A 14,344-nucleotide genomic window follows, 5' to 3' on the forward strand; every position below is an offset into this window, starting at 1 on the left:
ATATAATGTGTTTTAGTTTCTTGAAAGCTTTCCCGTGACATTGGTCCCCTTGAAATATTTTTACTTTTTAAGAATCTCATAAATAAGTTTAGTAATCCTAGAAAAAAATGGAGAAAATAGATGAAGGAAATTGATCTTACTAAAGAAACATTGTACAACCTTCTTGTTTCTAAGAAGAGGAATTTTCTTGATAGCTTCAATATGCTCAAGATATATTTTGATCCCAATCCATAGAAACAATATGGTCTAGAATACTATGTTCCATCGCACCAAAAATAGAGTTCTTGAGGTTCAAAGATATCTTGAATTCTCAACGTTCTTCTAACACCCTTCTTAGGTGTGTAACATGATCACCATGATGTTTGGAAAATACTGTGACATCATCTTGATAAATAACATGAAATTTACTAATAATGTAAGAAAATGCGTTATAATTTCTCTTGGAAAGTTTACACCAACATTAATGAAACCAAAATTGGCATGCAAGCACAAGGTTATGTTCCTCATTGTGTAGCATGGATAACATCTCACACCTTGTAACATGCTGCAAAAGTTGTTCCATTTAAGCCAAAGAATAATTATCTTTCAAAGAGGCTAAATTCAAATTCCTAAACTTATATAAATATATTTCTCACCAATTTTATTTTGCATTGACAGAATGTTCACTTCCTAGGATGAATACCTAATAAGATCAATAATATTATCACCACATAGATTTCGAATCTCTTCTTGAATAATTTGTTCCATTTTTCATTTATTATTTGTTTTGATTTTAAAAGGATCCATGCCCTCCTAAAGAGGTATTATATTCTTAAATATGTTAGTTTTGTATGTGTAACACCCCCTCGAGGGTATACCCAAAGTAACCATGAAACCCGGGGTAAACATGAGACAAGAGGCTATTATGATCAGATTAGACCTCCTATGTGACCTTAAGGAAGTGGAATCAATGGAACATCACACACAGTCATCCAACATCATCAACAAAACCCTCAAGAGAAAATTTAGCCACTCAGACAACATGTCCCTGGGTCCCACTATTGTTCTGGATCTCTTAGGAAAAATTCGCTCACATGTTGTGGGTAAGGGAGCAACCAGTAACCTAAAGTCACTCTCATAGGCCTGCTTGCCAACTATTGTGGACCAAAATTTCCATTTCTGTGCCAATGACCTCGAGATTTAAGCCACTTTTCTAGCCCAGAATCCCGACCTCTGCCCAAAACTTGCTACAACCTTCAGAATTCATTAAAGATGTGATAACAATGTTGATGAATTAAAATCAACCCGAGGACTAGGCCTGAGCATCCCCAGCTAGGACTGACAATTTATCAAACACTTGGTATCAATGCAACCTATCAATCTAGGATACAAGACAGAGCATAAATGACTGAGACAACTTATGAAGCATAACCAAAAGGATCACCTCCTTCTCCATTGAACTACTACATTATCAATTAGGTATTGCATCCATCCATTTAATAATTACAAGTAAATACATGAAATAACCATGACATGAACCAATAATTTAACCATGCTTATAACCGACATAAAACCATGTGAATATCATATATAAGACAATTATTAAACCCATATATAAATTAGTGAAAAATTAAGAGAACTTAGATTTTATTAATCATAGGTAAATCAGACTAGGTTTGGGACTTCCATGTACCACCTAACCATAGACATGGTTGAACCAAATCTCTCTTTCAGCCAATCACCCCCATACCATATTCCAAGCATGAATGTGGGATCTCATATAACAACCAATCGAAGAACAAACAAGGGAATACAGAGGCTAAACAACCTCCACCCTCATCAAACTGTGATCACACCAAAACCGGTGCTCTGATCACAACCGAAAATAACTTGGAATGCCATCCGGAATCCATCACTATCCTTGAGGAATTTTTGTCTCCTTGTCTCTCAGGCTTTACCGAAATCCAAGCCCAGATCACTAGGCCCTAAACTAAGACATCTCCCCCAGGCTTTATTGTGTATCATGCCAAAATCGGTCAAGGGATTCCTAGGTCTCTGGGAATGGAACTTGAGACCACCTCAGCCTCAGATTCTGAAATCCATCCAACAAAGAAAAGCTCAAAAATTGTAATAAACATCCTAACACCATGGCATCTAGAAAAAGGAAAGGCTAGGCTAAAATCCACTGTCATAACCTAGTAAATACATGCCACCGACAACAATAGAACCATACACCAACATGCAAAGCCATGCATGTCCAAACCAGTTAAGAATTCACACATGCAAAAGGTTACTTGCAAGTATTATTGTTGAAGCTGCTTGATCCTGCCTTCCTTCCCTTGATCATTGCTTCCCTTCCTTCCCTTTTCTTTCTTTTCCTTCCTTGATCCAAAGGTAGAGTGCTCTAAGAAAACTCTAAGTGACCAAGAGTGAGAGAGAGAGAGAGAATAATGAGAGAGCTACAAACTTGAACTTGAAAAAAAGTTACCAACTGATCCTCTAAAGGATTTTTATGAATAAGGCCTCTATTTTCTTCATTTTCCATTATTTTCCTTCATTTTCCTCCTCACATGAAACTTGTGACCTTTCACCTTACTTTTCTCCTAATTTCCTTTATTTTCGTAAATAAGTGTGCCCAAAATGCCTTTTTTCCTTTAAATGCCTTTGCCTTAGCTTTTGCCAATTTTCCTTGGCCAAAACACACATCCAGTGATGCCCACTAGGATATATTTGCACAATATTCATCTTGGAATAAGTGTCCCTTAACCATGGTCTTATATTTCCTTTCTTAACTTTTATTACATGAACTCTTTCACCAGGGTTGTTATAGAACCCTCTCCCTTGGGGGAACACCATCCTCGATGTTAAACCACACCATGACCTAAAACAAAATGATGAAAAGAAAACATACTACCTATGGAGCTTTATAAATTAGCTCATGGTAGTGTTTACATCCATATATATACATATACAAATATCAAAACATCAGCAAAACATATACCAAACATCAAACCAAAACTTCTTGGCTCAACGACAAACAATGAGTTATATAGGGCCCGCATCTAATCTGCCATCTCCCATGTAGCTTCTTCAGGCCCAAAGTGATTCCACTGCACTTTAACTTTCTCTATGGCTTTGTTCCTGAGCATGAGATGTTTCTGATGAAATATGCACTGAGGCTCCGGTTGGAACTCTCCTTCTTGCTCCACCTTCAGTACAAACCAATCAATAACATGATTAACATCCTTTATATAATTCTTAAGCAATTAAATGTGGAAAACATCTTGCAATTTTACTGTTGGAGGCATTGCAAATTGATATGCCACTGGTCTAATCCTCTTAAGGATCTCAAAAGGCCCGCAATACCATGGTTCCAACTGGGCACATGAACAAATCCTCAAAGATATTTTCTTGGGCTTGATGTGAAAATACACATGCTCCCCAAATTGAAACTTCTCGAACTCCCTGTGTTGATCTGCATAACTCTTGTGTCTATCTTGTGATGCCTTTAGATTCTTCTTTATAACCTGCATTTCCTACTCCATGTCTACCAACATGACTAGTCCAATAAGTACCCTATTCACTAGATCACTATAGTTGATGGGAGTGTTACAACTCCGTCCATAAAATGCCTCAAAAGGACTCATCCTCATTGACTCATGATAACCATTCTTGTATGCGAACTCAACCAAAGGAAGATACTCCTCCCATTTCCTCTGTTGATGCATCACATACATCCTTAGCATATCCTCCAAAATCCTATTGACCCTCTCTGTTTGTCCATCTGTCTGTAGAGATAAGTTGTACTGAAGGAAAACTATGTACCCAAGCCTACAAATAACTACTTCCATAACTTGGAAGTGAACTTTGCATCCATGTTCGCCGCAGAATATTATTTGGAACACCATGCAGTCTCACTATCTCTCTTATGAAAACTTATACTACCTCACTAGATGAATATGTAATCTTCATTAGAATGAAGTGAGCTACCTTGATCAACCTATCAACCACGACCATAATATAATCATGCTACTTCACTATCCTCAGAAGACCTGTAATGAAATCCATGGAAATGACCTCCCATTTCAATTCTGGAATCGAAATAGGTGGTATTAAACCACCTAGATGCTTACATTTCATCTTTATGTGTTGACAATATAAACATATATCCATGAGCCCTGCCACTTCCTTCTTCACATTCTGTCAACAGTAAAATTTCTTTATCGCCATCTGCATCTTCTAATATCCTGGATGACCTGAGTATGGCTTGACGTGAAACTCCATCAAGATAATCTTCTTGATCTCACTGCAATTTAGCACATAGATCTTGTCTCGAAACCTCACCAAGCCATCTATCATGAAACGATATTCTTCATCCTAATCACCTGTACTTTGTTGTAACATGTGCATGATCTCCATGTATTTTTCATCCTGCTATCCTTCTTGCAAGATCCTATCTTGTAACTCTTTCCCATAAGATCTCATAACTGATATATGATTTACCTGTACCTACCTACTAAGAGCATCTGCAACCCGGTTCTCCTTCCCTTTGATATATCTGAGCTCAAAGTCAAACTCGCTAATGGTAGCCAATCATATAGCTTGCCTAGCATTTATATTTGGTTGGTCAAACAAATACCTCAACCCACTATGATCGCTCATCAGTACAAACCATCTACCCAAAAGATAGTGTATCCACATCTTCAATGCATGTATGATTGTTGCCAACTCAAGATCGTGTGTTGGGTAGTTTTTCTCATTCTCATTTAGTTTCCGTGACTCATAGAACACTATCTATCATTCTTGCATAAGAACTCCACCCTGTCCTCTATTGCAAGCAACACACTACAAACTCCTTGTTCGGATCCACAATATTTAGCATTGGTGCCTATGTCAACAACTGCTTAAGCTGCTCAAAACTAGCCTCACATTCCTCTATCCATTCAAACTTTTTACCATTCCTCTGAAATGATGTCATAGGAAATGCAATGCGTGAGAAGTTCATGATGAACCTCCTGTAGTGACCTATCAATCTCATACATTATCTCACCTCATCTACATTCTTAGGAGTTGCCCACTCCATGATGGCCCTTATATTTTCTAGATCTACTATAATGCCTTCCATGGAGACAACATGACCCAAGTAATGTACCTCAGTTTGAAAGAAGTTTCACTTCCTAAGCTTAGCAAACAACTGATGCTCTCTTAGCAATCTCAAAACTATTGCTGAATTTTTGGCATGCTCTTCCTCATTTTTAGAATCTACCAATATGTCATCAATGAATACAATAACAAACTTTTCCAGATAAGGACGCAACACACTATTCATCAAACACTTAAATGTATATGGAGCATTAGTCAAACTAAATGGAACAAAAAACAACTCATAATGCCCATACCTCGTCCTGAACACAGTCTTGAATATATCTTCTTCCTTGATGCAATGTACCTAATGGTATCCTAATCTCAAGTCAACCTTAGAGAACACTTCTACTCCCTTTAGCTAATCAAACAAATCAGCAATCCTTGGAAAAGGGTATATGTTCTTGATCATTACTTTGTTCAGTTTCCTATAATCAATGCACAATCTAAGAGAATCATCTTTCTTCTTTACAAAAAACACTAGTGTGCCCCAAGGAGATACACTTGGCCTAATGTATCCCTTGTCAAGAATCTCCTTTAACTACAACTTCATCTCTACCAACTCAGGTGTGCTCATCCTATAAGGTGCTTTTGATGTTGGAGCCACCCCTGACATTAACTCAATAGAGAAATCTACCTCTCTGTGAGGTGGAAACTCTGTAATTTCCTCAGAGAACACATCCTAAAACTGTTGCAAAATTGGGTACCTATTCAACACATCTGCATTCTCAACCTCCTTACCCTTGTTAGTATAAATGTTTACTACAAACATCACACAACTGTTTCTGCAACTATGCTTAGCCTGCATAGCGATAACCATCCTGAGTGATGTAGGCCTGTTTTTTCCCTGCCAAGTCCTCTTTTCCCCACTATCATCCACACACCCAATTCCTTGTCGAATAAATCCACTTTTGTTCTATGAAGGTATAGCCAATCCATACCCAAAAGCATGTTATACAATCCCAATGTAAACACACTCAATTGTGCTACTGTAGACATACCATTTAACTCAAATTCACTAGCTCTTACCCAATGTTGCACTCGCTTCTTTTTACCTGTATCCAACTATACCAACCAAGATTATACATGCACTTATTTTCTCAAACCACACTTATTCATTGGGTCGGGATTTATATAACTATAGTTAGATCTAGGATCAATCAAAATAGAAACAACTTTAGCACAAAGCTTACCGTCCATCTCAATGATAGATGTTTGATGATCTGCCTGCCTGTTGTCCACAACTGCATAGATCTTAGGAATTCTATGACCAAAATCACGAACTGTATGTGCCTCTTGAGCACTATAAATTTGGGGTATACCACCACTATGATACTGCGGGAAATCCCTCTTATGATGATCCTTACCACATATCCAGCATTGCAATGGTTCCCTACCACCACCTATAGCGTGTTTCTCTCCATGTCCTTTCTCAGTTATATTGAATCTCCTATAAGGAACTACATTTTATTTCTCACTTGCATCTTGAGGTCTTCCTCTCTTTGGTGGCCATTTTCCTTTAGCTTTCTCATTTTCTTTCAAGTCACGTTTCAGCTCAACTTTGCACTTTTACTGCTCATAAAAATGCGTCAACTTTTGGATGGCCTCCTCCAACGATCTAGGCTCATCAAACTCAATCAAGTATATGTATGCTATTGGCAGTCCACTGATGAACCTATGAACCTTGGCTTTCTCCTCCTTGAGGTAAGGCACATATCTCAACAGCTCCAAAAATCTGCTAGTATACTCATCATCTATCAAGAACCCATCCACAACTCATAAAAATCCTTAGCTTTGTCATCGTAGTACCTCTCTGACAAGTACATCTTCTTGAAGATCCTTTCAAATGCATGCCAAGTAAAATCATCTTCATCAATACCTTTAACATTCTTCACATATTCCCACCAAATATTTGTTTTACCTTTCAAACTGAAAAGGGTTATCCTTTCTTTCATGTTTTCTGAATAATCATGCAATCTAAAGAATTCCCTCATACCAAGAAACCATGCCTTTACATCTTGTGATTTCTTCATCTCTCAATCAAAGGTAGGTGGCTTCGCTTTCTTGAACTCATCTAGTAAGTATCCCCTGTCGCTCCTCTTGTAAAGATGATAACGATGAAGATCATGATGCCTGTCTGAACCAGAACTAGAATAATACTTGTGTCCAATACCTTTCCTATCTAGAGTGTCCAACAACATGCCATCTCTAATTGTGTCAGATCTATCCAACCTATGACCTCCATAAGACCTGTGTCTATTAGGAGACCTACTACCATATGCCCCATTAGTTTTGTCCTCTTTCCCATGGTTGATACAAAGTGGACGTTTTCACTGCAATTATGACAAACTCTGAAGTAGTATTGCATTCACCTCTGCTTATTTCTCTTGTGCCTGCATGATTTTGTCATTGTCTACTTTGCAAATCCTTATTTATTCCCTCAATATTCTCAATGTGTCTACCAAATCATAAGAATTCCCCACACTATGTTTCTCATCAGATGCATAGGGAGATTCTATGTAGTCTACCAACTTGCTATCCATTTGATCTCTTTCCTGCAAGGCATACTATGTCAGCTAAACCAATTACAATAAACCAACGTACCTTAGCATAATTCAGGGAGGATACCTTGTCTGCAATATCATCAAAACAACGTGATACATATATAACATAATCATAATAGCATATAGACATCTATCAAGTAAATACATCAACACATAAACATCATTCTAGGTAGGGTCCAATCATCAATGCAATGTCATATCAATAATGCATGCTATGAACTTATGCATGCCAAAAACCGTTATTCCATTGTACACATTGCCACATGTAACCATCAACATGCATAAGCAATGCCTAATCAACTACACATACACATGACCTCGTGTAGTCGAGCATAAGCAATCAATTCTTGTAACCAACATGCAAGACTGATACATGCAATCAAATAACCAAGAATGCAACCTATCATACAAGGATGTAGTCAAGTTGCATATAAGATGCATATAATTAAATAACCAGTCACATACTTCTGACGATACATTCCATAAAACCACATAGAGTTCCTCATGATATCCTTACTACAATCATGATCAACATGATAGAATGCAACAAGCACATGGAATGTAAGTGTAAGAGGCACACATGCAACTGACATGCATGCATGATGAACACCTTCACCCAAGGAGAGCACAACCATGCTCTGATACCAATCTATAACACCCCGTCCCAGGTCTACCCAAAGTAACCATGACAACCGTGGTAAACATGAGACGAGAGGCTACTATGATCAGATTCGACCTCCTATGTGACCTTAAGGAAGTGGAATCGACGGAACATCACACATAATCATCCAACATCATAAACAAAACCCTCAAGAGACAATTATCCACTCAAACATCTTTTCCCTGGATCCCACTGTTGTTCAGGATCTCTTAGGCCATAGTCACTCTCATCCTATGTGAAAGGGAGTGACCAACAACCTAAATTCACTCTCATGGGCCTGCTTGTCAGCGATTGTGGACCAAAACTGCTAGTCCTCTGCTAGCGACCATGAGATTTAAGCCACTTTTCTTGCCCATAATCCCGACCTCTGCCCAAAACTTGCTACAACCTTCAAAATTCGTTAAATACGTGATAACAATGTTAGTAAATCAAAATCAAACTCAGGACAAGGCCTGAGCATCCCCAACCGGGATTGACATTCTATCAAACACTTGGCATCAATGCAACCTACAGGTCTAGGATACAAGACAAATCATAAATGACTGAGACAACTTATGAAGCATAAACAGAAGGATCACCTCCTTCTCTATTGAACTATTGCATCATTAATTAGGTCTTGCATCCATCCATTTAACAATTACAAGTAAATACATGAAATAACCATGACATGAACCATTCATTTAACCATGCTTATAACGAGCATAAAACCATGTAAATATTAGAGATAAGACATCCATCAAACCCATATATAAATCAGTGCAAAAGTAAGAGAACTTAGCTTTTATTTATCATTAGGAAAATCCGACCAGGTTCGAGACTTCCACGTACCACCCGACCATAGACATGGCTGAACCAAATCTCTCTTTTATCCAGTCACCCATGTTCCATATTTCAACCATGAATGTGGGATCTCATAGAACAACCAAGGAAATCCAGAGATTAAACCACCTCCATCCTCATCAAACCGTGATCACACCAAAACCGGTGCTCCGATCACAACCGAACATAATTTGGAATTCCATCCAAAATCCATCACTATCCTTGAGGAATTTTTCGTCTCCTTGTCTCTAAGACTTTACCGTAATCCAAAGCCTGAATCATAAGCCCTAAATCGAGACATCTCCCTCAGGCTTTACCATGTATCCCGCCAAAACTAATCAAGGGTTTCTTAGTCCTTTGGGAATGGAACTTGAAACCACCTCTGCCCCGGATTCCAAAATCCATCCCAACAACATGGCATCTGTAAAAATGCAAGGATAGGCTGAAATCCACTTTCATATCCTAGAAAAACCATGCCACTGACAACAAGCGAACCATACATCAACATGCAAAGCCATGCATGTCCAAACCAACTAGGAAATCACACATACAAAAGGTTACCTACAAATATTCATGCTAAAGCTACTTGATCCTACTTTCCTTTCATTAATCCTTTCTTTTCTTCCTTCCCTTTGCTTTATTTTCCTTCCTTGATCTAAAGTTAGAGTGCTCCAAGAAAACTCTAAGTGACCAAGAGTGAGAGAGAGAAAAAGAGAGAATAATGAGAGAGCTCTAAACTTTAACTTGACAAAAAGTTACCAACTGATCTTCTGAAGCTTTTTTATGAATGATGCATCTATTTTCTTCATTTTCCATTATTTTCCTTCATTTTCCTCCTCACATGCAACCTGTGACCTTTCACCTTAATTTTCTCCTAATTTCCTTTATTTTCATAAATAAGTGTGCCAAAAATGTATTTTTGTTTTTAAATGCCTTTACGTTAACCTTTTCCAATTTTCCTTGGCCAAAACACACATTTAGTGATGCCACTAGGATATATTTGCCTAACATTCATCTTGGAATAAGTGTCCCTTAACCTTGGTCTTATTTTTCCTTTCTTAACTTTTTATTACATGAATTCTTTCACCGAAGCTATTACAGTATGCCTTCAATCCATCATATGTCTAAACAAATACATCCCTAAACCTGCGAATCAAGTTTCCTATTTTTATTTCTTTCATTTAATTTACAATATTTATAAACCTTTATCTTTCTATGACATTTATCTCATCAAATTTAAGAATTGGAGTTGATAGTATTTTAATGTACCTTAACCTTACCATCCTTGTCAAAAACCTTTTCTAAAGGATTCAAATATAGTGGAATCTTGTTGGATCTGAGATGGAATAAATTATGGTTTTCCAAATGATCCTTTACATAACACGCCAAATTAGAAGCATTTATCACAAACTATGAAAATAATTTCATAATCATTAAAAAAAATCAATTGTCCATGTTATTTGGAGCTAAAGGCTAGTAAACCATCTCTAATTGATATTTGTTTAAAGGTATAGAGGAGCAAGATTGAATTTTTCCATGGAGAGGCCATGGAATTTGTTTGTTAGTTTTGTTCTCTAGGGATGTGCTTAGTGGAAAAGGCATCAAACAATTCTATACAATCACATACAACATTTCTACACAATTTCAGTATTGGATTCTTTGCTAGGCATCTCTCCTTAACCTACCATATGATCAAGTAAAAATCACCAAACACTTTTAAGAATTTATTCTTTAAATCCATAGCAATGTTTATCCTTATAATTATTTCTTCATATTATACTACATTATTTACACAATTGGATTCTAATCTAAAATGAAAATGTTAAATACTATTTGAAATAAGTAAAGCAAACACTAGCTCTTTACCCATACCTAACCCTAGAACTATCAAATTGCATAGTCCAAAGTGAATGTGTGTCTGCTAGGATTTGGAGTGGCCAAACTAGGGGATTGGTTGGTGCATGAATTGTGTAAACAACCATGTTTTCATCCTCTATGACTAACACCTAATTGTCTATTTTGTTAGGGCCATCAATTTTATGCAAAATCATTTGTGCTCGACACAACCTAACACTTTGACCAGGGGAAATAGGAATGGTGTAGTCTACTTGTTAGACTTTTTGGAGTTGACATGACATTGCTATGGATGGTGATACATACATTTCATGAATATTTCGACAACCTCGATTAACTGATTATTCCATTTTCCAGCAACTATACAACTCTCTTGATTTCTTCATAGTTACTCATTCACTTTTAACTTCAAAGCTACTCATGGTCGAGCCAACTTTGAGAGTTAGTACTTTGGACTTCCATCATATATGTTCATTATTGTTTTAATATTTTGCTTCATGTGGGTTGGAAGGATTTTTCCTCACTTTTCTCCCAATTGGTCTTTCCCCATAGTCGATGAGATATTTTGTTCTTGGGGTTGATCTATATGTTGAGTACCTTGGTTACCACAACCCTTATTGGAAATATAATATGCATCTAGCAGATCCTTACTAAGTTCTATTTAGGTGATTCCTTCCATTGTTTGACTTCAAAGCACTCATTCACTTTGTTAAGATTGTACTCATAACTTGGATCCCATTAGGTCTAATTTGTGGGTTGCCTCATGTCTAGCAAGGATTTACATTAATGGATTTTGACTAGATGGTTTCCCCCATGGTTGATAAAAAAATGATTATCTCATCATGGAGATTCATACTAGTTGAAGCTTGCAAATTACATGTTATAGTTATATTGAGCATGTCTTGCTTCCATTCAATATAACTTTGAAGTTTGCATATGAGAGGCATATTTCACAGGGGTTTTTATGGTCCTCTCTTATAGTTGAATTTTCTTCGAGAGTTGTATCATTCTTAACATCCCATGGGAGCATTCTTCCCCACTTTTTCCTAGTGTTATCACCTAGATTGGATTTCCTCAAAGTCAAAACAAACTGCCTATTTCTCTTTGTTCATGGGTATATTTTGGGATGGATTCATTAGTTGGTTCATCAACATGACCTTGACAAAATTTTGAGGAGTACCTCTCATAGTTGGCACAAGGTCACATGTATTGTTACATGTGGATAGATGGTTTGGTAGTTTCTTGAAAATGTTATTCATATAGTTACATTCATAAGTTACAACACATGTCCAGGTGGATAGGTGATTCAATGGTAGATAATGTCTCATAATTACAAGTTCAATGTGGTATTCGCAGCAGGTATGGGAGGTCAAATACCCCAAAGGATATGATTAGGTTGGTTTTGCATGGTTATTTTCTTTGATATTTTATTATAGGTTTGAACACCCTTTGAGGAGATTTGTATGGAGTTCAAATTTCAAGAAAAACTAGAAATTTTAAAAAATACTTTCCGGAGAAATCACATATCAAATTTATCATCGATGTTAAATTTGATATGTGATTTCTTTAGAAAGTATTTTTATTAATCATGAATCACATAAACTTGTAAACATAGTTACCTATCAAATGAGAAAATTACCTAGTACCCGTTTTTTTAAGGTAGCAAAAAAAGCACCCAATTTTAAAAAGTGGTTATTCAGAATACACCTTCTTTTGTTGGAGTATATTTTTGACACTTTAAATTTTCTTATGTAACATTTTTTTTAAAGTTAGTGATTTTCATGTTGATTTTGAAAAGTGTTGATGCAACATCAACACATTTTTTAGAGGGTTTATTTTTTACACTTTAATTTTTTTATGTATCAAGTATGAATATTTTTTTAAAAATGTTAGTGATTTTCATATTGATTTTGAAAAGTGTTGATGCAACATCAACCCTTTTTGTTTAGAGGGCTTATTTTTTACACTTTAAATTTTTTAATGTATTAAGTATGGATATTTGTTTTTAAAATGTTATTGATTTTGATGTCGGTAATAAACCATAAAAATAAAATAAAAAACATGACAAAAAAAAATCAAATATAAAAAATAAATAAATAAAACGATAAAAATAAAAAATAACAAATTTAAACAAAAAATAAAAACAAAAAACAGAATAATAAATATAATAAAATAACAAGTAATAAAACATAAAAAATAGAAATTAAAAAAAAAAATGACAAAAAAAAAATCAAATATAAAGAACATATAAAAATGTTAAAAAGAAAAGAAAATTAACTTGTAAAAAGTAAAAATTTATTAGATATCATTTTTTGGGATTCAACTGCGTTAAGTAAGTCATTCATCTATGACCATTTCCATGAGAGGTAGTCGTAACTAACTAATTTCTCATGATTTTTTAATAGTCCACTTGGCACTCATTACATCGGGTGATGGTCACAGGGGTGAAGAACTAGGATTGAAACTAGTGAAATAAATTACATAGCGTCATCAATCATCACTTCCAGGGCTTGCACCCGGTAACGAGGACTTCCTGGGAGGTCACCCATCCTAGATCGCCTCTGGCTCAAGCGCGCTTAACTATGGATTTTTCCCCACAATCAATCCCACTTAGCTTGCTACCCCATTTGCAAAACCCTAGCAAGTATTGTGCTTCATGAACCATTCAAGTAGAGTTCCCATCACTCTTTTGAATTAAGTATTGGAGGTTTTCGCAGTGCATTATATTAGATATTAGTTTTTGGGATTCAACTACATCAAGTAAGTCATTCATCTATGACCATCTCCATCAGAGGTAGTCGTAACTAACTAATTTCTCATGATTTTTGAATAGTCCACTTAGCACTCATTGCATTGGGTGATGCTCACAGGGGTGAAGAAGTGGGATTGAAACTATTGAAATAGATCACATAGCATCAATCATCACTTCCGAGGCTTGCACCCGGTAACCAGGACTTCCCGAGAGGTCACCCATCCCAGATCGCCTCTGGCTCAAGCGCACTTAACGGTGGAATTTTCCCCACAATCAAGCCCACTTAACTTGCTACCCCATTTGCAAAACCTTAGCAAGTATTGTGCCTCATGAACCATTCAAGTAGAGTTCCCATCACTTTGGCGCACTTGAGCCAGAGACAATCTGGGATGGGTGACCTCCCGAGAAGTCTTGGTTACTGGGTGCAAGCCCCGGAAGTGATGATTGACGCTATGTGATTTATTTCACTAGTTTCAATCCCACTTCTTCACCCCTGTGAACATCACTCGATGCAATGAGTGCTAAGTGGACTATTCAAAAATCATGAGAAATTAGTTAGTTATGACTACTCTC

Source organism: Pinus tabuliformis, chromosome 9 (genome assembly GCF_031772625.1).
Source record: "Pinus tabuliformis cultivar Carrire ecotype Pingquan chromosome 9, CPIR1, whole genome shotgun sequence".
In the NCBI taxonomy this organism is placed as follows: Eukaryota; Viridiplantae; Streptophyta; class Pinopsida; order Pinales; family Pinaceae; genus Pinus; species Pinus tabuliformis.